The sequence below is a fragment of the Myotis lucifugus genome, unplaced genomic scaffold, assembly GCF_000147115.1.
Source record: "Myotis lucifugus unplaced genomic scaffold, Myoluc2.0 scaffold_87, whole genome shotgun sequence".
Classification (NCBI taxonomy): Eukaryota; Metazoa; Chordata; class Mammalia; order Chiroptera; family Vespertilionidae; genus Myotis; species Myotis lucifugus.
The window spans coordinates 3,184,639-3,211,616 of NW_005871135.1; the positions used below are offsets into that span (position 1 = coordinate 3,184,639).

The window sequence follows — 26,978 nt, forward strand, 5'->3', positions numbered from 1 at the left end:
GGCTAAGTGAAATTTATCTCCACACTAGTGGTATTTACCTATTCTTCCTACTTCACTTCTAATTTCATGTATTCCACTCATCACTTTCTATACCATTAAAAGCTATCACCACACTGCTGGTGGGACTTTAAAATGGTGCAACTGCTGTAGAAAACAGTTTAGAGGTTCCTCAAAAAGTTAAAAATAGAACTACCATATGACCCACCTTCTGGATTGAAATCAGGGTCTTGAAGAGACATTTGTACAACCCCTGTTCAGAGCAGCATCCTATATAATAAAAGCGTAATATGCAAATCGACTTAATGGCAGCATGACCGGTTGGCCGGGGGGGGGGGGGAGGGGGCAGGGTGGCGGGGGGGCCAGCAAGCAGGCGGCACCAGGCCAGCCAAAGCGTGTGCCAGTGGGCAGAGGGAGGGGACGGCGATGGGGGGAGAAGGGGAGAGGGCAGTGACCAGTGGCAGCAGAGGGGCAATGGGGGGTGTGGGCCGCTCTCTGGCCAGTGCCCCCCTGATCACCTGCCCTGTCGCCTCCCGCAGAGGGAGGCCACCAGCAGTGGCAGTGGCGGGGCAATGTGGGGCAGGGCCCAGCGCTGTCCCCTGATCAGCCTGCCTAGTTGCCTCCTGCAGAGGAAGGCCAAACTGCAGCTTAGGCAGAGGAGCGGGCCTAAGCCATTAGTCGGACGTTCCCTGAGGGCTCCCGGACTGTGAGAAGGCTCAGGCTAGGCTGAGGGATGCCGCCCACCACCCCAAGTGCACGAATTTTTGTGCACCGGGCTCCTAGTTATTCATAACAACCAAGATGTGGAAGCAACCCAAATGCCCATCAACGGATGAATGAGTACACAAAATGAGAGATACACATACAATGGAATAGTATTCAACCTTAAAAAGCAATGAAATTCTGCTATATCTACAACATCGATGAACTTTGAACTTATTATGTTAAACAAAATCAGTCAGTGACAAAAAGACAAATACTAATGATTCTATTTATATGAGGTATCTAAATTAGTCAAATTCATAAAAATAGAGACTAGAATGGTAATTACCAGGGATTGGAGTGGGGAGGGTGTAAAAGGAATTATATTTAATGGGAACATCTTTAAATGCATAGGACCAACTTCAGAATAGTGGCTACATCTGAGTAGGGAAGGAAGAAAACTGGATAAAGAAGGAGCACTTGAAGCTTTAATCATATCTGGAATTTTATCTCAAAATGGGAAAAAAATTCAAAGCAAATGTGGGAGAAAATTCAGATATTACAAATATGAGAGGTAGGTATACAGTGAATAACACTCTATTACTTTCTACACTTTTTTGGAAGCTTGATATATTTCATCATTTTTTACAAGACATAAGCTTCTCCCCATTTACATTTCTCATTAGTAAATATTCTTCTACTCAGACTTATATTACAGTATAGTTACTTATCTACCTGTCCTACCTAGATTCTAGAACAGGGGTGGGGCCAAGGTATTAGGGGTGAGTTAACTGTTTTATCAAATATAGCAGGCTAATTTTTAAATTGAGAATTTTGTATGGCCCATGAATGATGTTATAAATATCCAAATGGTCCTTGGCAGAAAAGAGATTCCCCACCCCTGTTCTAGAACAGGTTTTACATCTGACTTATTTCTAAATGCATCCTCAACCCTCCCCAAAATACACATACATGGCTCTGTGAGAGTCAGATACCAAGTTAGATGATATAGAGGTCAAACTTAAGTTGAGTGATAGTTACCTGAAGCAATAAAGTAGATAAACAATTTTTGCCTGGGGCATCCAAAATTATGGCCTCAAAATAGGACTATATATAAAGTCTGAAAAGTAAAAGAAAGATAAAAAAGAAAAATAGCATAGTATTTTAAACAGAACTGAATCAGGAGTACTGAAAGGTTTAAAAACAAAAGGGATGCACATCTAAGGCCATGGATTTATTCATCCACTCAGCAAATATATTTTGGTTCACTATGTGCCACACATTATATTAGGTGCTGGGGATGCAATAGTAAATAACATACACTCATGCCTTTTATATCCATGCCAAAATCCATGCCCTCATGCCTTTTATATCTCAGCATGAGGGAGACATACAATAACTGACTTAAGTTAAATATCTAGTATGTTAGGAGATAGCTAATGGTAAAGAGGAAAAGCAATGCAGGAAAGGAAAACATGGAGTGCAGGGAAGAGGAGGGACTGCATGTGTGTATGTTGGGGAGTGCAATTTTAGATAGGATGGACAACAGAAGCCTATGTTAAGTGTATGCAAGAGTTTTCCTTTTGCATGTTCTTTATGCGTGCTTCTGGGCAAGGTATGAAGGTTTAAAAGGCACAAAACAATATTCTATTAAATAACAATGAATAAATAAATGAGTGAATGAATATAACTAGAAGATGGGGAGAAAATATTGAGAATATGAAAACAGAATGCTGTTTTTCTCTCTGAGTTTGTTAGAGAAAAGATTCTTGGTAAAGTCCATGATTATTAATTCACTCAACAAATTAATATTGTGTCAAAATGGGTAGTGCAATTTCTAGATGCTGGAGATACAATAATGTGGAAGAAAGACGTGATCCCTACCCTCATAACAGCTGACAGTGTCATAGCAAAGAGAAAAACAAAGAAGCAATAATAGTGTGGTAAGTACTAAAATGGAAATATGCACACCATGTTTTGGGAAAAGATGGTGTGCCTATTTGCAAAGGGAGAAACAGGTAAAGTTTTCCAGGAAGAAATCTAAACTGTGACATAAAGAATGAGGAAGTTTAGCCAGGCTAAGAATAGAGGTGAAGAATATCTCAAATGCAAGGGGGTAGCATATGGAATGACATGGAGGTAAGACAGAGCACAGTACATAGAGAACTGAGTCAAGTTCTTTTTGGCTCCAGCATTGAAGAGAAGGTAGTAGTGGTGACAGGTGAAGGACTTTTTTAAGAGCAGCTGGGTAGCTATGGAAGAATTTTACACAAGAGAAAATGGCATGATCACATCTACATTTCAGAAAGATTACTGATTGCAATGCCAAGAATGGACTGGGAAACAATGAAGGTAGGAGACCTTTTAGGAGCCTCCAAGCGAATGTGTATATTACTAAGACCACAGGAAATTTATCATTATCTGGGCCAGGTAGTAGGTTCATGTTCTTAAAACTTGTTTTTCTACTGTAGCAAAAACAAATCATATGTGCCAATAAATTATCAAAGTTTCTTATCTGGAAGATAGGGAAATTATATAAAATCAAAGACCCTAATAAAACCGGCCCATACAAAAATTATTATTGTAATTGTACTTTACAACCACCTAAAGTCATTAAGCTGTTCCCTAAGAGAGCATCTTCGTTATACATTATGTCAATATCTGATAACAATTTTCATTCCTTCCCCTTCCAAAAACAAGTTTTCTACCCATTTTAACAGCTTCTGAGACCTTGAGATCAATGGGTAAAAGACAAGTACAGCTTTTCAGCTGAATAAACAAAGACAGACAATGAGGGTAATGTAACAAAATGAGTATGCCCACTCAGATATTTTCCAAAGTAGGAGTTCATGCCCAGCTTCCTCAGTTGGAAAGCCCAGGGAAAAAAACATTCTGGCTATATAACTAAACCAATATCAAAGACATATTCATTAACACTATCATTTTGGCTAATTGTTCAGTGGACAGTATGTAAAATTTGGGGAAAATTATGAGGTCCGAGGGCTTAAAATTTTTTAATGGTAATAAAAAAGGTAGGTACACTGGGGTATTTTGTTGACAACACCAGACCTGACACATTAAAACAATTTTATTCACTGAGAAAGGCCAGAAAAGCAAATAACTTTCATCAATGCCCGCTAGAACTCATATTGTATATATCAAGTGTATATTAAAAAATGTTATTGTAGTAAAAAATTTGGTTGTAGTCAAAGGCAGAACCACTCAAAATGAAAATTAATTGTTTGTTAGGGTATATTCAAAAAGACTAATGTTTTGTATTAACTATATAACATGTACTATGTTTGACTTATGTTTGTGGCAGCTTCTCTATCCTTTTTTCTCATTCAATATAAGCAGTACATTCCTAACCAGGTCTGCTCAGACACCCAGGGTGCTAATGAATGGTAGTACAGACTCTTCAGTGACCAAGCAACAAATATCCAGGAATTTGAAAAGAACTTTTTATAATGAAAAGTTCCACTATCAATAGACCATTTGCCTGATTTGTTTTCATAGTTGAAACTGACTCTCTGCTGGAGACCAGAATTTCCCTTGTATTAGCCATATAGTCACTTCACCAGCTTAAAATTAGGATAGAGCAGAGGAGGGGGAAAGTGTTTGTAAGACAACAAAAGATGGAAGAAATTAGGTGATCAAAGAGAAAAATGTCCTTGTTATAAAAATAATGTGGGCCATAGACATTTAAAAAGAAATATAAATAGTAAGTTTCTTGAACTAAATAAATATTTATGGAATGAGCATGGTTCAAATGACAAATTTCAGCACAAATTGTTTGCAGTTTATATGACCATTGACAAATTATTTTTTTTAGTTTGTTTACTCACATGTAAAAAGTGGATAATCTAGTATAACCAAACCTACTCAAACAATTCAAGGAGTCCATTCATATTGCTGGTTTTCATCCTCAGTTGGGCTATATAAAGTAATTAGCAATGTCAGAAGCAACATGAAAGGTACCAATTTTCATTACCTCTCCCAAAAAAATAATCAAATCTCTAGATTTAATTTTTTTAAAAAAAGAAAAGATTTTCTCCCTAATCATAAAGAAAGCATTTTGCTGACTCTGTATTTGATGATAATAAGAAATTATTCAAATTTTTTTGCTTAGGTATGATAACAGCATTGTGGCTAATTAAGAAAAATAGGAGAAGCCTTGGATTTTAGAAATACATTCTGAAATATTCATAGACAAAATTATAAGATGTCTGAAATTTATTTCAAAATAAAACAGGCCCTGACTGGTTTGGCTCAGTGGATAGAGCATCGGCCTGCGGACTGAAAGGTCCCAGGTTCGATTCCGGTCAAGGGCATGTACCTTGGTTTCGGGCACATCCCCAGTAGGGGGTGTGCAGGAGGCAGCTGATCGATGTTTCTCTCTCATCGATGTTTCTGACTCTCTATCTCTCTCCCTTCCTCTCTGTAAGAAATCAATAAAATATATTTTTTTAAAAAACAGGAGGCAGGTAAATTAATAGGGGTATGAATGAGGCAGGATTGGCCAGTATGGTTGTCTGGGTGGGTGACAGGTATGAAAGAAGTCATTACACTACTGGTATTCTGTTAACTTTTGTATATTTTCAAGTTTTTCCATAATAAAAATTTTTTTAAATGTCTATTCTACTTTCACAGGCATATTTTCACAGGTTTTTGTTTGTGATAGCAAGGTTATTCATTGATGCCCTGAGCAAGGAGTCAGATTTTAAATATGCATGCTATGCAAAAGCTCTTCGCCAAGATTAATTTGAAAAAAGTAGGTTGGTTTAAATGCATTTTAACAAAATTTCCTGAATGTTTGGAAAACAGATGAGTTTCTATTTCAAAGACAATTTTAACAACTAACATTTACTGAATTCTTTCCCTGTGCTTTCACTGTTTTAAGTGGTTTAGCAACATTATCTCATAACATGACACGATGAAACAGATTTACGGAAAGGTAAGAGATGGAGCTAGGATTTGAATCCAGACAATGACTTTAGAGCCAACACTTTTAGTTACTAAGGACTGGATACTTCGAGGCTCAACAATACTGGTTTTTGTAGTGTTGGAAAGAATTAAGAGAAGAGAGGAAAAAAACTACTTCCGGCTCAAAAATATACATACATTGCCTTGTCAGGGGAAGCAGTGTATATGGTGGGGGAATGGAAAACATTTTTTTAAAATATATATTTTATTGATTTTTTACAGAGAGGAAGAGAGCGGGATAGAGAGTTAGAAACATCGATCAGCTGCCTCTGGCACACCCCCTACTGGGGATGTGCCCACAACCAAGATACATGCCCTTGACCAGAATCGAGTCTGCAGGCTGACGCTCTCTCCACTGAGCCAAACCGGTTAGGGCAATGGGAAACATTTGACGTTAGGTAGATCAAATACTGAATTATAGCTAGTTACCATTCATTATTACATGATCTTGACTAAATTAAATATCTTAGTACATTCAGCTTTAATATTCTCACCATAGCAATAATAACAAAATGGTAATTGTGTAAGGTGAAGGATATGTTAACTAACCTTAATTAGGGTAAACATTTGCAATATATATGTGTGTATCAAATCAGCACACCATACATCTTAAACTTACACAATGTTATATATGACAATGAAGGTGGGGGGAACCTCTCTTATCCTTGGTTTCCTCACCCATACTTTGAAGGTTGAGGTAAGGATGGAAGGTGAAAATGTAATAAAAGAGAAACATGCAAATTAACCATCACTCTGTCACTCCGCCACTCCTGCCAGCCCATCAGAGCGACTATGCAAATTAACCCCACAAAGATGGAGGTTAATTTGCATACGCAGGCGAGGAGTGAAGACTGAAGACGACTGAAGATGGGGGCAGCCACGGAGCTGGAGTGAGCAGGAGGCTTGGGTTGCTCCCGGCGACGGAGGAAGCCAAGCTTCCCGCCGGCCCTGTACTCCGCTCAAGGAGTGGCTGGGGGCCTGGGTCGCCGGGGGGACCCAGGTTTCCAGCCCGCCCTGGGCTCCGCTTGGGGAGCTGGAAAAAAAAAAAAGGAGGGGCTGGCAGCAGCCAGAGCAGAGAAACCAAGCCTTGCTGCTGCGGCTGGACCAAAGGCCTGGGTCCCGGGTGCCGGAGGAAAACCAGTGCCGGCAGCCAGGGAAAGGAAGTCCTATTGCGCGAATCTTCGTGCAACAGGCCACTAGTCTATTACATAAGTATCCTAAAGCATTTATATACCAGTCTGTCCTTCCATCAGACTGTAAATGCCTAACTAATTCATCATTCTATCCTCAGCTCCTAGCACAGTACCTGGCACATAGGAAGCACTTAGGTTTGTTCAGTCTAACAGCAGATCAATTAAGAGGTCCAGCATCAATTGCTGGCTTTGTCAAGTCTGTGTGTTATACCAACAAGCAAAATAGGTTTCAAATGTTTGCTTAATAAGAGAGGACAGAAAACTAATTGATGTCCCCCTCCTATTATTATATTATCTTAGCATGTAAACCCTTTAATCCAAAATTAATGCTGGAAAAAATTTAGACAGAGAGCCAGTGGCCTCTAATTATCTTTTCTGGGGATCATTTACTCTTTCAGAAGTACACTGTAGTTTCCAGACTAATCTAAAACACAAACCTTACCATGTAACTTTGAGACTTATATTTCTTCATCGCTTTTAGAACAAATTTCTGAGCATGATAATAAAGTACCTCATTATTTCACAACTGCAGAAAATTCCAGCTTCAACTTTCACCATTCCTTGTTCAATCCTCACATATCCTCTCCTCCCCTACTCAGGCCACTCAGGTCTTCAGTCCCCTGTATAGGCTGTGCATGTGCTTTCTTACCTCTGTACTTTTTTCACCTCTGTACTTTCTCACATGCCGCTCCCTTTTCCTAACCCTAACCCCTCCCCCACCCGAAGATTCAGCTCAGAGAAAACTCCCTCCAGAAAGCCTTCTCTGACATTATCCTGCACCCTACCCCCCTCCAAAAGACACACACACACACACACAAAACTGTCTGGGTGAGAAGTCCCCTCTTTGCTGTTATAGTATGTACATATCACTGTGGTGGAACTTACCATCCTGTCATCTGATTTTCTGTATCCTATATGTTCTCAAGGACAGAAACCATCTTATTTGTCTCTGCAGCATCTCTCTACCCCAGCTCTAAGTGCATAGCAAGTGATTAACAAAGATCTATTAAACAAAGGAATATTATTTTGTTAAAATGGAAAGCCCACTGTAAACTTACTGACACATCCTTTTCCCTATTACTTAAGTAAAAATGAATGAAAAATCTTAAGTTGAACCATCTTACTGAGACACAGTTGAAGCCCAGTATGAACATAGTGAGACAAAAAATATAAAATAAAAAGAGGATCTGAAATCTTGTCTGGTTGAAAAAAAAAAAAGAAAGAAAGAAAAGAAGAAGAAGAAAAAAGAAGCTTGGTTAAGCAATAAGGAAATAGAAAATAACAACTTCCTGACACTTGTGGCTTTAAACCCTGAAGACTACTTAATCACTGATTTTAAGTGTGTGTATTTCTGAGTGATCTATTATATGAGAATATCAACTAAAAGAAATATAGCACAGATAAATCCGCACTTTCTGATAAACTGTTAAAAGTCCTGTTGTTAACAAGAAAGATCATATGCTAAGAGAAATAATTCTCTAAAGCAGTAAGTTTAAGTAAACTTTTTTTTTTTTGCAACAAATGTCTGGAGTCCATTTGGAATTTATCAACAGAAATTTTATGCAAAAGTTAAACAATAATTAATAAGCAAAAAAGTATTTTATTAAGTTGAGAAGTTTTTATAGCAATTCAATAGCATTTTTTATATTGTCTCTATTTCTAACAAACTTGTATGTCATCTTTTACACTGACTGAAATGCTACTAAGTTTTTGGAATTATGCAATTTACCTTTAAATGCCTTCCTAGCTAATATGTAAAATTACTTATCTGATTCATAACAGATATCTGTCTTCCCTTCTGGAAACCAATTCACTGTACAGGTCAATTAGACTAACCAAAAAGTAAAAGTAAAATGGACAGTTATACTAGTATGTGAGGATATGCTTTGGTCTTTCAAGTAAAGTGCATACTTTCTACTACAAATCCAAAGTATTAAAGGAAAACCAACAAGGGTGGTTAAAAAAATCTATGGTATGGACAGAAAAACAATGACTACAAATCAGAAAAGAGAGTGAAGGTGGCAGAAGGAAAAAGATGCATTAAAATTAACAACAGCCAAAACCGGTTTGCCTCAGTGGATAGAGCCTCGGCCTGCAGACTGAAGGGTCCCAGGTTCGATTCTGGTCAAGGGCATGTACCTTGGTTGCAGGCACATCCCCGGTGGGGAGTGTGCAGGAAGCAGCTGATCGATGTTTCTAACTCTCTATCTCTCTCCCTTCCTCTCTGTAAAAAATCAATAAAATATATTTTAAAAAAATTAACAACAGATGTTAGATATAATAGAATACATTAAACTCAAACTACTTTTAGCATATTAATTTACCATAATAGAAAGAGCTTAAAAAATAAGATAGATTTGGGTTTGAATCCCAATTAACTAGTATTTCCTAGCTACATGTCTATTGGGCAAACAACCAGACCTCATCTCAGATTCTGGTTCTCTATAAAATAGGTTAACATTACAAATTCAGAATTGAAAAAAGTAGAGGTAGTGAAGAATCAAAGGGAATGGAATTAGTGAAAGTGCACAGATATTCAAAATAAAAAATACAAAGAACAGCTCACATTTAGAAGGCTTACTTATGTCTGACATTGTAAGTACTTCATATATGTTTTCACTTAATCCTTATAATAACCCTGTAAGGTAAATGCTATTATTAAGCCCATTTTACAGATGAGAAAATTGAGGCACAGCTCAAGGTCGCACAACTAATAAGTAGTAAAAAAAATTATTCAAATCTAAGCAATCTGGCTCCAGAGATGATAGTTTCCACTAATAATAATAATTCTTTGGTTAGCTTGAACAACAAGTTCTCTTTTAGATTGACATAATTGTGCTCTGTTACCTCCAAAAAGTTAACCTCTAAAAGCTACTGAACTCTAATCTACAGTACATCTCTGCTACTCTATTGCCTTTGTACAAATAATTTCATAATCATGAGACTTCATTTCTTCATTTCTTCGACGTAAAATACTTTTGCCATACGTTATTGTACTTTAAAACAAGATACAAGACATTTTGCCCAACAACCTTTTCTTTCAGGGATAGATGCAATCTCAGGATATACGTAGCTGGTTATACAAAAGGAGACAACAAAAACAGGTTTTACGTCAAGCAGGTATGGTATTTTGGGCCATTTTTGTAGCTAGTGATTATGATGATAGGTCTGGGAAAGAATTCCAGATTTCCAAATTGCCCTTTTCTGGTTATGCTTCTGGATAGAAGGAAGAGATGACCAGAGATGAAAAAGGCAGTTTCTGGCCTTATACTGTAGTATTCGGTCTAGTTGGAAATTATCACATAGTTCTTAATGATCTTCCTTGTCATACCATTCTCAGAGATAAATAATTTACTATTAAGGAGTATTCGTTTATTTAATAAATATTTACTGAGGTCCTACCAGATGCTAGGAATTAATCTAGGCGCTGGGCATATAGTGGGAGAGAGGAGAGGGGGGATAGGGAGGGAGGAAAGGAAAAAAGAATGAAGGGAGAGAGGGAGAAAAATCCCTGCACTTATGGAACTTACATTCTAATGGTGGTGGGTGGGGAGGATTTATGTTCAGTTCAACTATTTATTGAGTACTTACTATGTGCTGAACACTGTCCTAGGTAGATGTAAGAGAGTACAAACATCAAAAAGACAGAGTCAATAAGCTACTTGAACATAAGATATAGAGGAGTCAGTTGCATAAACAAATAATACTTTAAAAATAAGAATCCTTACAAAGTAATAAAAATATAATATGTACAGTAATATCCTATATAATAAAAAGGCTAATATGCAAATTGTCCCCTCGACCGGGAGTTCGACCAGGGGCCAGGGCCAGCTGGCCAACTACCTGCGGCCCCACCCCCCGACACACTAGGCCTCTAGTAATATATAAGGTACAATAGTATAGGAAGCTGCATGGATGTTTTTCAAGGACAAATAAGTGTATCCGGTGAAAGAAAGGGATGTGATAGACAGTTTAGTGTCATAGTCTAATTTCCTACTATTTCAGAATTCCTTCTTATTTGGGGAAATTATCAATCTTTTAAATTTTGCTATCGTACCACAAAAGTTCATAATACCAGATCATTTTTTCCCTGCTTTCAGGGCATGGGCAAGTGATTGAGGCTTTAACAATCATATGCACCCTCACCTGGCTTGGAATTAGAGACTAATGATCCAAAGCAATGAGCGTGATGCTCTAGTGGCAGAGGGATAATGACTATGGTATGATAAGTGGCAGCAGTACTTAGTATTGCAACTATAGCCTCTAATGTTCAGTGGTGGTGTCAGTGGCATATTCAGTGGACTTCTCTGTGACACAACAGGGCATATGTCTAGCTCCATGTCCTGAATTTAATTCCCTGGAGATTCTATGAACTCTTCAATATCCTTTTAATAAATTCAATTTCTGTTGCTATAATTAAGACCCTTATTAAAACTGAAGAGAAGGGAATTCCAGGCAGAGGGAACAACATAAGCAAAGCTAACTAGAGACCAGTTAGTTTAGTGATTAAGAAAGGAGGCTTTGAAGCTAGACAGATGTGAATTGGAATCAAGGTTCTACATTTTACTAGCTATAAGACCTTGCTCGGTGCACTTAAATTCTCAAAGTCTCAATTTCTGCTTAGTAAAGTGGGGATAATAATACATATTTCTTGTTAGGTTCTTTGAGAATTAAACAAAGTCATGATAATTCATTTAAAGCGCGGAGTATCTGACCCAGATGACCGCCTTATTAATAACAATAAGCATAGTATTCGTGGGAAATAAAAGCAGTTTGTGCTGGAGTTTAGAGCATAAGGAGATGGTAGGAAATTATTACAGAGACAGATTATGAAGACATTTTAAATCATATTAAGAAACTTAAGCATTTTGGGCTGGAATTATTTATGTGGTTAAATAGGAGAATTATATTGAAGTATAATTATATTAAATTATTAACTAGGAGAATGATATGACCAGGCTTTGCACTGTATATATATTCTCCACAGCTAAATTTGCATAGTTCGACCTGACCGCTGCCCTTGTACACGTGCAGCATGTTATTGTTGAGTTCTGATACCATACAAACTGAAGCTATTTAATTCTTTTTAATAAATACAAATCTTCACAATTGTATATATCATCTGCCAATATATTTTGCAAATATATCTGAAGTAGCTGGGTCTATACTTAAAATAATAGTTTCTCCTTTGTCTGAACTTTGCATAATGAGGGAAGTTTATAAAATGGGGAAAGGGAATACATCCTCAGATGACTGGCAGAACTATTCATTACATTTGCAAGTCTGATATTCTTCTATGACTTTCATAAAATCAAATGTCACCTGCTACTTTTTAAAACATATTGACTTGCATCAGCATCTTGAGCTACAGTCCCTATTAAGTTAAAGATGAAAGGTTTTACTGTCAAGTCAAGAACAATCGATACTACCATTTTGCAGTGTGTGGTATTTCTTGCCAAATGCTAATAAGCATTACAGTCTCTGTTAGACCAATCCTGCTGGTGCTGACTAGACAACCTCATAGTTACTGTTAGGTTCTGCTTAACATTTATCATAGTTGTCTACCTATTTACTTTCAACTAATTTCCACTATTATCTCCTCTCCCTAGCTCCACTCCACAACCATACCCACCTCTGAGAAATACTCTTTGATCTAATTTTGATTTTCACAGTAGCTACTGAAATCAAACCTGAGTCACTGTAATTCAGAATGAGTGCTGAGAAGGACGATGTATAGGCTTGTCGGGGGTGGGTAGGGAAGGCGATAGAAACAGAAGCCTAAATGTGCTCTGTACCACTGACTGCTTTATTTCATTCCCATCTGCTTTGGCAATGCAGCTCAGTTTAGTCAAAAGAAAAAAGAACACAGACTTTTAAGTCAGACAGAGCTGGGTTTCAATTCTAGGTCAACGCTCAAGAACCATATTAGGTTGGTACTATTATACTCAAGTTACATATGATGGTATAGAAGCCCGAGGAGATTATGTGACTTGCACCGTGTATGTGCATGTTGTATTTGGCAGGCTCTCAAAAATATCAATGTGTAACCAATATAAAGTTGAGTGGTCATGTCTTTCTATAGGCCAGTCTTATTTTCACTCTACTGGGTCATTTGTGGCTATGGCCTGATACCTTCAAAAGATCCCAGAAGAGTATACATCTGCCAGAACTGGACAATGGCTGTTTCAGGGATTCCTTGGAGTTCTATCTTTGCATTTGCTTTTTGAAAACAGCTTCCATTTAGTCCAGTTCTGAGCACTACTATTCCTGTTGTATCTGCAACATGTCACAGGATAATTCTGGCCTCTCTAACCTGGGCCACTCTGACAAGATAAGATGTGGTCAAGCACATTAGTATTACTCGATACCTTAGCACTACCTGTTAGAAAGGTTGACTTGTTAAGATGTGCAAGTCTTCCTGAATACCAATGTGTTGCCAGTCTACAGACGCTGTCAAGAAACCTGGTAAATTTATTAATCTAGAATTGACAAAGTTTTCTCTGCTGTTTTTCAAACACTGTAAGTAGGTAATAAAAACTATTAATAATAAAGATAGCTAACTCTGAGTATTTAGTATGTGCTGATTATTAATCTATGCTGGTTATTAAACACTTCTGAATTGTTTTAAATGCATTAATAATTTAACCCTCTCTCAATAACACTATTGTTCATTATTGCTTTGATTTGAAAGTTATAACCCTTTCTTCACAAATTTCAGAGAACAGAGATCACTGTATGAAATAGATATCTGTTTCCTGAAGGTCAAAGCCATACTTTAGCCCAGCACCTAGGCATTTTTTGGCAATATATGAGCTAAGCAGATGGACACCTTGATTTCTCTCATCGCAGAATTAAAAATACTAAAAGCCTGGCTTGGTTTCAGACTGCTTTGGGCTTTCAGAGAGCACTTGAACCCAAGAAAAAATCATGCTTGTGCTGGAACAGACACAAGAAAAATAATCACAAGTTTAGTTCTGCCAAGGAGTACCAAGTCTCAAGAAAAGCATCATATGGAGTCTGAGATCTCTATTTAAAATAGATTTATGTTCTTTTTGGTGACGTGACAAATAATTTAAATGTGGTCAATTTTTCCCCATTTTGATCTGTCATATACCTTACTTTAGAACCCACACCTGTTTTCATAACAAATAAGTGACCTAATTTATTGCTGTGAGAAATGAAGCAATGTATGCAGTAATAAAATGTTAAATTCAGTCAGTGATTAAAAAGCTTTATGGTATAGTTTTTTTCTGTAACTATTAGGAGACACCTAATATAGTAGCTTGAACAGAGTAAGCACTCAGAGTTTGATCATTTAAATTACAGTAATAGCACCAAAAGTACTACTTTCAACTTAATTTGAAAAGTGTTCCATTTCACAGTGCTAAGTATTTGAAATATATTACATTAAACAGCAATTTCAAAACAATACATCCATATAGAATTACCTCAATGGTAGGGAGGGAGATAAGTATTGATGTAAAAAAATTCTGTAGTTACCACTAAAATGTTAATTTTGGTTGTATCTGGGTCCATTTTGTCTTTATATTTCTTTATATTTTCTAAAATAAACATATATTATTTTTGAAATCATAAAAAAAATTAAGTGGAACCCATTCTAAAGAGATCAACTAAAAATAATACTAAAGATCTACAAAAGCATAAGTGATTTATTTTATGAGTTTAATATGAGATAAGGATTATTTTATTTTCAAGATAGTACAGGAAGAAAAATAATACTGTAGGATCCCAAATCTTTGGAAAATACCAATACAAATTGGTTAACTACAAAATAACATAAAAATATTTTTGCATAAAGAAGCCCCTTAAAAATGCATGTGTTTACTTCTTTGTTGTGTTTAATCAAAAGCTATCTTGTTCACATTACACTGTAAGCTACATAAACCATGTAATCAGGAAAGAATACCAGAAAACAGTTTGAATTCTATAAAGCCTTTGTGTTGAGAAAAGCCCACCATAATTTACACATATAACTTATCAAAAACCTTGGGAGACTGGAAGTAGCAGGCTTCATGTTATAGTCAGAGAAACTAAGTCACAGAGCCATTTAAAAAGGTGCTCAAGAACTCACAAAGTGAATGGAAATAAAAACTGAAATGCAGTTCTTCTGACTGCTATTCCACTGATTAGTTTGCCCGTGGTTGGCAAACTGCGGCTCATGAGCCACATGGGGCTCTTTGGCCCCTTGAGTGTGGCTCTTCCTAAACCTTAGGACAGTGATGGCGAACCTTTTGAGCTTGGCGTGTCAGCATTTTGAAAAACCCTAACTTAACTCTGGTGCCGTGTCACATATAGAAATTTTTTGATATTTTCAACCATAGTAAAACAAAGACTTATATTTTTGATATTTATTTTATATATTAAAATGCCATTTAACAAAGAAAAATCAACCAAAAAAATGAGTTCGCGTGTCACCTTTGACACGCGTGTCATAGGTTCGCCATCACTGCCTTAGGAGTACCCTAATTAAGTTAATAACAATGTACCTACCTATATAGTTTAAGTTTAAAAATTTTGGCTCTCAAAAGAAATTTCAATCGTTGTACTGTTGATATTTGGCTGTTGACTAATGAGTTTGCCGACCACTGGTTTGGACCATTCAACTCAGCCTTCATGGACAAGTTTAAGCAACAAATTAACTTAAAAACTAAAACCAGTTGAACAGGATAGGTTTGCAGGCAACATACCAACAATTCAGTATAATAATACCCAACAGCTAGATTGCTTTGTGTTTTTGATACACTTTATAACTATTCATTAACTCACACAACATCAATGGATGATGGGGCCATATTGTTAATGCAGTTCATATAGAACAGATAAATCAAAAGACAAGGTAGGATTATAATGAATATGAAGTTAAATGAGAAGTATATGGCAGAAAAAGCCCAATGGGAAGCTTCTTCTAATCAAGCAAGCCTCAATAAACAATAAAATTATACTGGAATATCAATCATCTCCTCTTATCCCCTATTATTTCCATTAACCCTTCCCAAACTACTATCACATCCCTGTAAATGATAGGACTGAAGGGAATCTAAAAGGTACTCAATTCATCCAACTTCCTTCAGAGAGACCAACATCTAAACTTTCCCTAGAATATTTTTGAAGGAATTTCACCTTTAAAGACCGTTTCCAAAATTAAAATGGTCATAGAGAATACAATTTTCTCCTTACAGTTAACTGTTACTCCTAACCTCTTCTTTTTGCTCACATACATCAAGTAAAAGCACTAGATTTTAAAAAAATAAATAATTAAAATATAGTAAGAATAAAATCCCTGGTAATATGACAGTTTCTGGGAAGCATGCAAAACTGAAACAAAAGTTTCCAAAGTCAGTCTAAAACTAAATAAAGGTTATTTACCATTCTCTAGCCAGGTTGAACACATTCCTACTCCTTATCATTTTCCCTGTGACTAATCAGAATACATTCCTTTTTCTAATTGAATAAATTCCCTTTCCCTCAGAGCTTAGCTGTCTCCCTGGCAAGGATATCATATAGAGCTGCTGGTATATTACCAGAATAAAAGCAATCCCATATGATCTAATTGCAAAACATATGGGCAGACTAAAACCAAACTTTTGAGAGCTCTATATCTTTAAAGGAAGATCTAATCAAAGACCTTCTATTAGCAAAGGCTATGAACCATGACATAAATTCAAAATTCGCACAATTTAAACAAGAACTATTTTAATAAGCTATTTTAATTAATTTTTAAGTGCATGCTTTAAATTCCCTAGACAGAATTAAATGGATAAAGAACCACTTCTGTTTTCATTCTCTTCTAGATCCCAGTTAAACCTTCCCAAAGGTACCAAATCTTAGATGTCATCCCTACCATATGTCTAAGATTTGTCAAGCCTCAGGAAAGTTTCCTTTCTCCCATATTGTCTTCAGCAATCTCCTCTCTTCAGAACCACAACTCACTGAGACTAAACAACTATCTCTGTTGCAAATCAAAATTGCTAAGTCAATGACAGAAATTATAATTAAGTGGCCCTAGGTAATATCAACTAACTTGATGTCATGTAAATAAATGCTTACCAACCTTATCACAACTTTTTTCTATTTTTTATTTATTTTTATGATTCTGAAATTAAAATTAGATATATTTAGTGGAAATTTCAGAAAAATACAAAGAAGGTAATTAAAACAACCCATAATCTCATTATTTAGCTTTAGCCACTATGGCAGTGGTCGGCAAACCGTGGCTCTCAAGCCACATGCGGCTCTTTGGCCCCTTGAGTGCGGCTCTTCCACAAAATATCACGTGCGGGTGCACACGTACAGGAAACGTTGTGGAGTGAAAGAAGATGTAGTGTCGAGGATTGAGAAAGGTATGTTGAGATGGTTTGGACATATAGAGAGGATGAACGAAAGGAGATAGACGAAACAAGTATACAAGACGAGTGTGGAGGGAGAGTTGGAAGGAGTCAACCTCAGCGAACGTACCTCAATCAGATTGAGGATGTTTTTAGCAAAGGCCAGTTTAGGAGTACCCTAATTAAGTTAGTAACAATGTACCTACCTATATAGTTTAAGTTTAAAAAATCTGGCTCTCAAAAGAAATTTCAATCGTTGTACTGTTGATATTTGGCTCTGTTGACTAATGAGTTTGCCAACCACTGCACTATGGTATATTAGTATATTGCTACTAAACATAATATAACTATTTTAATGCTTGCATAATAGTTCACAGATTACTATAATTTCATTATCGTAGAAATGTAGAGTAGAAGAATTCCTATTTCAAAAATCTTTACTGAAAGAAACCCAGCATATAAACCAGATGAGAATGGAGCTGACAAAATTGTGGGTGGTGATTTGGGGGTGGGAGTTGGGGGTGGAGGGCCCAGAAGTAGAACCACTTGACCTCCCAAACACATCCAAGGAACCCTAGGTCTCAAAATAATACAGTTTACTAGTAAAAACCACAAATCTAGTCTAACTCTCTCATTTTACAGATGTAATTACTTGCCCAAGATCAGAACTGGTGAAAGACCTAAGAAATAACTTACAGAAAAGTGCTCAGCTTTTCCAACTTAGCTACTCTTTGTACAAAAGTCAGCAAGTGTTTATTTGTCTATTGCTGTTCTTCCTTTCCTTTAACTGAGAAAAATAGAAGGAACAAAGTTATGTAACAAAATATAAATAAATAATGTAATTTGCTAGATTTCAAGGAACTCCATTTGCCATAAGTAGTAAAGGGGAAAAGAAGGAGAAAAGTTCACTTCTAAACTATAAGGGAAGAGGCCAGGAGATTACATTATTTTCCTTAAGAATACACTGCAACTGTAGTATAGCTACAAACCATTCCTTCTTTTTTACTCATTCAATCATCAAATATTTATTGAGAATCGATCTATGCTGAACACTTGGAATACAATTGAGAACAAAACAAACAGAAGTCCCTGCCCTCAAGGACTTTATAAACCTGACTAGAGGCCTGGTGCACAGATTCATGTACCGGTGGGGTCCCTCAGCCTGGCCTGCACTTTCTCGCTATCCGGGACTCCTCGGGAGATGTTGGATAGCCAGTTTCGGCCTGATACCTGCAGGCCTGATCCAGACAGGAGGGAGCCCAATCCCCACAGGCCAGATCCAGACAGGAGGGAGCCCAATCCTGTGCATTGAGCATCTATCCCCTGGTGGTCAGTGCACATCATAGTGACCAGTCAACCAGTCATTCGGTCGTCTGGTCGCTTAGGTTTTTATATATATAGATAGGTCTAAGCAAGCTACTTTATATTTCTAAATCTAAATATTTGCCATCCATAAAGTAAGGATAATAATATTTAACTACTGCATTGTTTAAGAATTAAATAACATGATGTGTGTAAAAAAAATCCTGGTAAGTAACTGGGCATGTAATATGTGCTCAATTAATATTAATTACCTTTCCTGATAAAGTGTTAAATATTAAATTAGAAATGAGAGGTGAAAGAGTACCACGTCTCTTTGCCACTGACACACTGATTTGAGGAATTACAACTAAAATAATGTTAAGATAATTCCAAAGAGATTCCTACACTAGGAGAGAAGTAAATCATATTTCAATCTGAAGAAGTGAGATTTACATGAGCCCTCTCAATCAAGTTCTGTAGTTCACTTTTGTTACCTACATCACCATTTACTTTCAATGAATACTGGGCTTTTTCTATAACACTCAGCCCCATATTGTACCTAGGAAATAAAATGTAAAGTAAGCAATCCTCTTTTCCAAATACCATTTTCCATCCTATAAATATGGGTAAGCTCAACCAAAGATTTACATTCAACAAGATAAACTTAAAAGACAACAGTTTGAAATACAAAATATCAAATGTGAAACCCACAAAAAACCTGTAAAGATTTTGTCAATATTCACCAATAAAAGTACCAACAGAAAACAGAAGCTTAGCCTTTATTCATTCAAGTAATACTCAGAAATTAACAAAATATGGATGTCAAAGTCTTGGAGATTCTAAGAGCACCTTGTAAACTATAAAACACCGCATACTTATTCTTTATTAGAAGAACTTTGTTCACTATTAACTTTAATAAAATCTCTATAGGGGACATTTTGTCATTCAAAAGAGCAAACATTTGTTTCTCAACCAAATTAAACCCTTTATACTGGTATACAGCACCAATCCACCTACTCTCCAAAACCAGTTCATATTATTCATTAATAGAAAAAAAATTGCTACTTATTCAACGTATTTGATTTTTTTTTTAATTGAGACAGATAACTTCTGTTAAGACAGTTTTTTCTGTATTGTTCCTCAGGAGAATGGGTTAAGGGGAGGGGGATTGGAAGCTGGGCAATAAAGAAGACCCCAGAGCAAAACCAAAACTTTTCTCTCATTTTTTTCTAGTTCCTTTTTTCAAAAAGGGATAATTAATACCATGTTTTATATACCATATAAATGATGACATTTTCTTCTCAAGTGGGCTTAATAATCTAAATTAAATAGCCTAAAAACAAATTCAAAGGAAGAAAGTCAAAGTCACAGAGAAAGACAGGTTTTGTTCTGAGTGCAAAGTGTTCAACTCTGTGCACCCTGTTACCAGGACATCTTCAAGGACCTTTTGTTCCTCTAGAAAGACTTCTTGGAAGAATTGAGCTTTGAGAAGGCACTGAAGAAGGACAAAGTGGTAAATTGTTAAATAGAGAGAATAATTTGGTTCCTTAAAGAGCATGAAAGAATGGATGAGGCTAAGAATAAGAGATAAGAGTGAGAGGAACATATAGGAGTTTAAAGTTAAAAAATAAATTAGCAAGGGGAATGAAAGACTTTTTTTAATGAAGAAAAAGTAATAGGAAAAGATATCACCTGACAATAATAGTGATCTGTGGGACAGTGACATTACCAGAGGGATTATTTTGACACAAATTTATCACATGTACTTAGATACATCTAAGAGGATAATTATTTTGAGTGGACTTTTACTGTGATCCAAACACATATGTATTCAGACATAATCTTTATCTTTTTTTGTCACAATTTTTGAAAATCTCTCTTCAAGGTTACCAGTACAATTAGGGTAATTGTTTCTACTGAAAAACAGATAAACCATAATGTGTTCTTGAAAGAAGACGAAGGGACCACAGAAGAGGTGTCTGTAACATGATCTCAACATTAGTAACAAAGGTTTTCATATCATATCTAAAAAAAAAAATCAAAATCAAGGCAAAAAAACATAAACTAAAGCTATTTATAACTAAAAATATCATCTAACACTGTCTTTCAGCCAAACACAATCTTATATTTCTATTCTCTTCTGATCTATTAAGTGCCCTAGAGCAGTAATCTCTCTACCCATAATTTACCCATCAGTAAAAACAGCACTGTGATACTTTTCTTCCATTCTTTTTATAAGGGTGCCAGGACGTCTGGAAGTTAACATATACATGTTTAGAAATGCTGAGATGAAAGTAATGCACACTTTAATTTTATGGGTCTTTAAAAAAAATTGAGATAAAAAGACCTAGTCAGATTATATCAATGTGTAAATTTTCAACTAGCCCAGAAGGCTTCCTGGGGACATAATTCAGAATAATTGAAACTAATGTTCTGGAGTTTAACTATTATGTTCCAGAAACTAATCAGACTAAGGAATTTCTACAGAAAGCTAGGTATTTAGCCTAGAAATAAGATATAGTGAATTTGAGATGTCTTGGGCCTGGCCCTAAAATGACTACAGTTAAATTTTTCTCTGTCACAGACCATATTAGAATCAAATCAAAGGAAGAATTAGAGCTATAATTTAAAATCACAGTTGTAAAACAGAAAACATGAGGTAAATGAATAGTGCACAATTGAGTAAAGGGAATACATGCCAGAGAACAGTGTGGGGTTTTTTTGTTTTTTTTCAGTTTAGTATCCAAGAACCAATATTTTTAGCAAACACTTTCCTCTTCTCTACTATGTAGCTCCTCCTTTTTTAATTTTTTTATCCTCACCCAAGGATATGTGTTGTGTTCGTTTTTGTTGTTTTAGTGTTTGTTGTTTTTGTTGTTTTTTTTTTATAGAGAGAGAGAGTGAAACGATGTGAAAGAGAAACATCCATCAGTTGCTGTACATGCCCTAACCGGGGATCAAACCCAAAACCTAGGAATTGAACCCACAACCTTTTATGTGTACAAGATGACGCTGTAGCTACTTCTTTAAATGTCAATAATACAGACTCTGGAACCAGAACAACTTGGTTTGAATCCAGGGTCTGCCATAGCTAGGCTTTTCTAATCTTCAGATTCCTTATCTACAAAATGAGGATAATAATAACTTGATTACCCCTAATTGTTGTGAAGATTAAGAAATCATATATGTGAAGCATTTAGAACATTGCCTGGAACATAGTGAGTATTATATGTGTTTGTAATTACAATAACAGTGGTCCACAATCCCTCAGACCTGATGCTAAATACCAGGAGCTCCAAAAACCAAATTTTTTCTGTAACTCATTTGGCAGCAAAACCTGAGCTGAAAAAAAATTCAAGGCTATTTATAGTCTTTATTTATCCTACTTGGTGTGAATATATATGCATTTTGCCACAAATATTTTAATGTGCTTGATTATAGGATACTGCCCCAGACTTTACTGGGGTGTATTTATTAACTTCCTAAAACCTAAAAAATTCTAAATTGTGAAATATATCCAGCCCCACAAGTTTTGGATAAGATTATGGACTTACATTACCTTTGGAGTCTGAATAATTTCTATTTCCTTAAAATGAATGGCATATTCTTAAATAACTATCAGCAAATAAGACCCTGAATTTAGCAGTAGAGAATTTTAGGATGAAGAAAACATTTCCCGGTACAGTTAGGTGCATTATCAGAACGTTCCTTTCAAATAAAATCCATTCGTAATAAGTTATGTATATGTCATAGTAATCAGATTTTTCAAACTCTAACAAGGCCTATTCTCTTAATTTAGATAACAAATAAATGATTAAGAATCTTTGGGGGGGCCCTAACCGGTTTGGCTCAGTGGATAGGGTGTCAGCCTGTGAACTGAAAGGTCCCAGGTTCGATTCTGGTCAAGGGCATGTACCTTGGTTGCGGGTACATCCCCAGCAGGAGGTGTGCAGGAGGCAGCTGATCAATGTTTCTCTCTCATCGATGTTTCTAACTCTCTATCCCTCTCCCTTCTTCTCTATAAAAATCAATAAAATATATTTTTTTAAAAAGAATCTTTGGGGGTGCATTAATGTGTCCTAAATCATGCATACCACATCATTATAGAACTTTAGAGCTGGAAGAGACGCTTGAGAACTAATCTAAACTATTATTCCTTTCCTTCCAAACTGTTTAACATCCATAAAGTTATTCTCCCCTATGAGGTAAGAATAACCTGCTCTAACTTGTCCTTAGACTCTGCCTATAGGAACACCCTGTAGGTGAATATGAATAAACTGGGTGGGGTACACCGACAGACCTGGGATCTAAAAGGATGACTTGAACCTAGCATAATAAACCTTACATGGTTAGCAAATGCCTCAGCTTATACTTTAAAAAACAACAAAAATTTCCAAGTCCAGAATAAAGGAAGATTCATCTAGCACATGTTTAAAAAAGAAAGAAAGAAAGAAAAGAAAAAAGACTTAACTATCTTAATGGACTCAATGAGTCAACAACATAGTGTGGCTGCCAAAAAAGCTACTCTTGATTAGGAATAATTACATCAACAGTGGTATAGCACCCAGAAAGAACGAGGTAACTGCCCTCTCTGCTACAGCTAGTTAGAACACATCTGGAGTATTATGTCTAGCTCTGTGTTCCACACTTTGGGAGAGATACGGAAAGATTTTAAAAGTTCAGAAGTGGGGTGACCAGGATAGTGAGGGAATTTGAAACCATGTCACAAAAAGAACAGTTGATGGAGCTGAAGGTATTTAGTCCAGACTCAGAGGGAACATGATCACTATCCCCAAATCCCTGAAGAACTGTCATGACACAGAGAGAGCAGACTTATTCTGTGTGGCTCCAAAGGGCAGAACCAGAACCAGTCTGTGTTAACCACAGGGAGAAATATTTCAGCTAAGTCTATGGAAGTATTTCCTGAAATGTAGAGCCCCATTAGGAGGTAGTAGTAACGTTCTATCTGGCCCTAAAGATCCATATTTTTTTCTCCCGTAGTCCCGCATTCAATCTTGGCTGCCACAATCAGACAAAACGTGCAAGGACCCTTTTTTCTTGCATCTGCACTAGAATCTTAGCAGCAGACAGTAACTGCTCCAGCTCTGTCAAATAGATGCATTAAAGGCCCATAACCTTACAAATCAAACATGTGTTATCACCTCAGTCTCTTACTGTTGTTATAACTATTATTCTCTAGTATCACAGCCTCTCCTTTCACCCTATTTAAAATGTCCTACCTAACCAACCAATCAGCCAAATGTTTTGCCAGCTCTGTGGGAGGAAAAGTGCCTACTTACTGGGCAATTAGTTTCAGTTTGCGATCAGAGTCCCTGTAAATAAAAGAGGGCCCAAACTGAGGGGCAGAAAGGAGCTCTCAGCTAGACCTCCATGAAAGAAATTCTTATTAATTCAAAGAGCAACACATAACGTATTATCAAAGGCACTCAGTACTTAGAGGAGCATTAAAATAAAACACCCTGTACAACCATCTTCCCAAATGCCAGGGAATCCAACTTTGTAAGCCAAACCAGGTCTCTCAAATTCAGGTGGAAGTTTTCCTTGTGTCAGAGAGATGTGCTTACTGTTTGAAGTAAACTAGAACCCATGCTCAGATAAAAAGGCTGCACCTGATTATATCACTGTAAAGCTAAAACTGCCTATTAATATGCCCAGTCAGTTCAGCCGCTGAGAATCACAGGCAATCCATAGTGAATTCACAGAAAAGTACCAACTACAGAAAATTTAAAACACAAGAGTTACCGAAGTTGGGCATCCTCCTAAGACTTTTGTGACCCAAATACCACCACAGACATAGGTATATGTTAGTACTTGAAAAGCCTTGAACAGTTCAGATGGCAAATATAATCAGTCTTGCTTTACTTCATCTAAAATTTATTTGGAGTCTATAAAACTCCAGCCAAAGTATTAGAGAATATAATATATATAATGGACTCAACAAGAACACATTCTTCTCTGTGCTTTTTAAAGTGAAGCCCAGAAGCAAGCTAAGTGTCCATAATAAGAGACTAATTAAGTTATGATACATTTCTACAACACAAAAGGCAACTGTTAAAAATAAATAAATAAGGTAGACCTCAGTACTAACATGGGGCGGGGAGGGGGGCATGATACATAGTTAAGTGAATAAGCAAGTTGCAAAACAATATATACAGAATTATTTCATTTAAAGTTTTTAAAAACTATTTTATATGAACTTATACACAGGATTTTTTAAATTTTTTAAAATATATATTTTTTTTTATTTCAGAGAGGAAGGGAGAGGGAGAATGACTTAGAAACATCAATGATAAGAGAGAATCATCGATTGGCTGCCCCCTGCATGCCCCCACTGGGGATGGAGCCCACAACCTGAGCAGGTGTTCTGACCGGGAATCGAACCGTGACCTCCTAGTTCATAGGTCGATGCTCAACCACTGAGCAACGCCGGCTGAGCTACACACAGGATTTTTTAAAAACCCTGTGTATAAGTTCATATATGCCCAGAAAAATGTCTGAAAAGAGATCAAACTATTAACAGTAGTAACCTCTAGGGACTGACTGGAACCTGGAGGCAATAAAGGAATGACTTTCACTTGGTCCTTGGAGGACCTCTGGTTATCTGTAGTATTTTTTGCAAGTAATGGTTACATTGTGACTTAAAAATAACAACACAAAAATAATGAAAGTAAAATAACATCAATTACACAGACTTATTTATCATATACTGACCCTTCAAAATAAGTGATCTTGCTACTTAAATGCTACTGTGTGCTTCAAATTCCAGAAAATCTAATTCATCCTTTTTCTATTACACCTTACTAAAACAAATAAAAATCACCACAAGTCCCTACTAGGTTTCTCAAATGTTTTATAATACACACACACACACACACACACACACACACACACGGCCTGATCATAAGGATAACTAACACACACGTTACTACCGCACTTAACTCTGCACCAGGAACTGCTCTAAGCACAATAAATGTTAACTTATTTACTCTTCACAGCAATCCTATGAAGAGTAAAGTACTGTACTATTATTATTTTCATTTCACAGGTTAGGATTCAAACCTAAGAATAGGCTCTCCAGAGTTCATACTCTCAACCACTTGCTTCCTGTCTCTCAATAATATGTCAATCTCTCCATACGAAGGCCAAAAAGGATTATATTCCAGCAGGCTAATACACTCCTGAAGCTAGGAGAGATGCAATCTTGGCTTCTTATGAGTAAATAATCTGCAATGCCAAGCTTGAACTCAAGATTCAAGACTGTATTAAGACTAATAATCATGTGAGAAACTCCGCAAATTCAATTACAGTCCAAAGTCCATACCTGACTCCGCAGTCAATCACCGAGCCTAAGAATTAGGTCAGAGATCCATTAATGTCAAGTACACCTAGGCAAACGGTTTGGACACGGTAGGTGTTATTTGTTTAGTTCCAAGCCCATTTTAGATTTTTTTTTTAAAAAAGGAGAGAATAGAAGTAGTCTCTGACTTTGCTGAAAGCCTTCACCCAGCAGGAGAAAGAGCCTTTTTTTCCATGTAGACTCAAACAGAAATCAGCACTTTTCGGCATCAGCACATTTAAGATTCTAGCTTAAGGGAAAGGGAAAAAAGGACATCCCTGCTTAAATTGTATATTTGTCCAAACATACTGACCTTGTATCTGAGAGAGAGAGAGAAAAAAAAATGGTGCAAGGAAGGGATTTAACCTAATTTATTAATGTGCTCAACCTAGATACACACCTGTCCCAAATGACCTCCTGAATCCACTTATTTCGGGTGGGGGGGGGGGTTACAATATCTCTCTTTTTCTCTTTTGGCCTCAAGTGGTCTGTCAACAAAATGCTCCGGGCGCCCCTTCCACCTGTCACACGCACCTCTGATGTTTATATAAACAAGGAGAAATGAACAAGAAACTGGGGCTTCGGGAGGAACCCCTTAGACTCAGCTTTGGACTCGTTGGCTGACGGGGGTATTGTCCTGGCTTTCGAACTTCCCCAAATGACCCAGGCGGAGAGGCAGGATGGGCGAACCGAACCCAAAAGTTGGTGCCCATTCTGGGTGTCTGACCAAGGCCAGGAAGCCCCGTGTGGAGGGAGGTGCGATGCCTCCCGCCCGGCCCAGGGGGACAAAAGACTTTTCCAGGCTGGGGGTGGGAAGCAGGCTGGCTGGAGCCTGCCCCCCCCCCCCCCCTTGGGAGTCCAGATCTGGAGAGCCTCAGGGACAAGACATGGTCCACTGCCAGCCCGCAGCCCATCCTAGACCCGGGGCTGGGCTGGGCGATAGCAGTCAAGTATTTAACCCTAACATAATTGTTAAAAAAAACCTTTGCGGTGTTAGAGGGGAAAGGGAAAGCACCAAAATCTCACAAATTAACTGTCTACTTGACTGACCATACAATACCCTTTATATTATCCTGTGAAAAAAAATTGTGATATGGG

The 26,978-nt window shown here is 37.0% G+C and overlaps 1 protein-coding gene across 1 annotated transcript in view; it reads right to left on the minus strand.

The window, feature by feature from the left end:
• Positions 1-26,978, minus strand: part of MEGF9 (multiple EGF like domains 9) — an 85,411-nt gene that overhangs the window by 57,514 nt on the left and 919 nt on the right.